Here is a 1,930-nt window from a genome sequence, read left to right as displayed (position 1 = left end):
CGCTACAGTCTTGCTCTCCAGAGTGGTGAATGAAATGAAACACTTGGCATTTTTTATGTTTAAAAAAACAGTATTTTATTTATAATAAAATCTGAATATTTGTAACCCTTTACTTATGTGGTGTGGACTGAGTCTGGTATTGGGGCCGTAAGGTATTTTAAAAGATGTGATAAAGGGGAAGCTGCTCATAATGTCTGATTTGGATTATTTTTGCTTTCTTTTGAATTAACAGTCCATTTTCTCTTCTTTAACCTTTCTCAGATTGAGATGTTTCCGCTAAGTGCTGTCAAGTCCGTTCTGACTTGTATCGACCCTGTATGGTGGTGGTGGTTATGTGCCGTGGAGTTAGTTCCGACTCATAACGACTCTGCACAGGGTTTCCGAGGCTGTGAATCTTTACAGGAGCAGAAAACTCATCTTACTCCCATGGAGCAGCTGGTAGTTTCGAACTGCTGACCTTGTGGTTCGCAGCCCAATTCCTAACCACTACGCTACCAGACCCAATATAGGGTTTCCAAAAAGTGGCTGGTGAGTTTGAACTACCAACCTTGTGGTTCAAACCGACCTTGCAGTCCAGTGCTTTGTCCCTGGACTTCATTAGATTTGAGATAAGAATCTCAAAACTGTAATTCGTAAATTGGCAACATTTTTCTATCAACAGCTATAGCTTACATATTGTAGTCTCTGCAGGCCATACATTCTTTGTCACAGCTCCTCGACTTTGTGGTTGTAGCACAAAACAAGCCCTAAGCAATATGTAAATGAAAGGGCAATTGCTGTTTTCCAGTAAAACTTTATTTACAAAAACAGGCTGTGGGCCAAAGGCTATAGTTTGCTGCAACACACTGGTGTCATTTCAATATTAATGACTACTGAGAACTCTGCTTAAATTGTTTGGGCTTTCTAAATGAGTAGATTGGGAGAACGATGAGGTGTTCTGCTCCTACAAAGATACACAGCCTTGGAAACCATGCACAGGGCCACTGTGAGTCAGAAGCTACTTGGCAACACTTAACAACAGCAGAACAAATCAGTAGATGCAAATCAAGTTATCTTTCCACCTTTTAAGTGATCTATATACACATGTCTTTAGTTAAAAGTAGTTCATGTTTGTTTAGATGATGAAAAACATTCTCAAGAACATTCTGGAATGAAAAGAAAATGTAAATGTGCTGAAGTAGTTAACGTGCCTCATCCCATCAAGAGGGTTGACCCAACTGTAGTAACATGGACTTAAGAGCAGCTGAGTTCTGGCACGATAGCTGGAAAGCCCAGGGTCAGCAAAGGACTCCCCTTTACCCTTTGGTCTTCACTTAGCATCTCTGGGCCTCTATGAATTAAATGTCACCTTCCCAGTCTTACATATCATTATAACCATAACACCTGGAAACACAATCTGGACTTTTATCAGACTTCCTCAAAGAGAGCTTTAGAGACCACCACCAATACCAGTTAAATCTCTGGGGGGCACAAATGGTAAAGAGCTCAACTACTAGCAAAAAGGTTAGCAATTCAAGCCCACCTAGAGGGGTCACAGGAGAAAATCTAGAGATCAGCTCTCAAATGGTTACTGCCTTGAAAAAAAGCCTTGTGGTTTGTTCTTCACACATGGGTTTTGTCATGATGACAACTATCACCATCATCAGTATTACAGAGTATTAACAACCAAGAAAACCCTTCAGGGCAGTTCTCTGTCCAATAAGTTCACTATGAATCAGAAGCAACCCGACAGTACCTAACGGCAACCACCAGTTGCCAAGTAGTCAGAGACTCCAGTTACTAGCTTTATTCCACACTCTGTTCTTAACCTTTATCTTAAATCATTTTGTAGACGATGCAGATGTAAATATGTCTCCTTAGTAGTTACTTTGTTAAGTGCCGGCTATCGAGTTGGTTCCGACCCATAGTGATCCTGTATAGCTCTGGTAGC

This window comes from Chrysochloris asiatica, unplaced genomic scaffold (assembly GCF_000296735.1).
Source record: "Chrysochloris asiatica unplaced genomic scaffold, ChrAsi1.0 scaffold00203, whole genome shotgun sequence".
NCBI classification, from domain to species: Eukaryota; Metazoa; Chordata; class Mammalia; order Afrosoricida; family Chrysochloridae; genus Chrysochloris; species Chrysochloris asiatica.
This window is presented reverse-complemented; position numbering follows the sequence as displayed.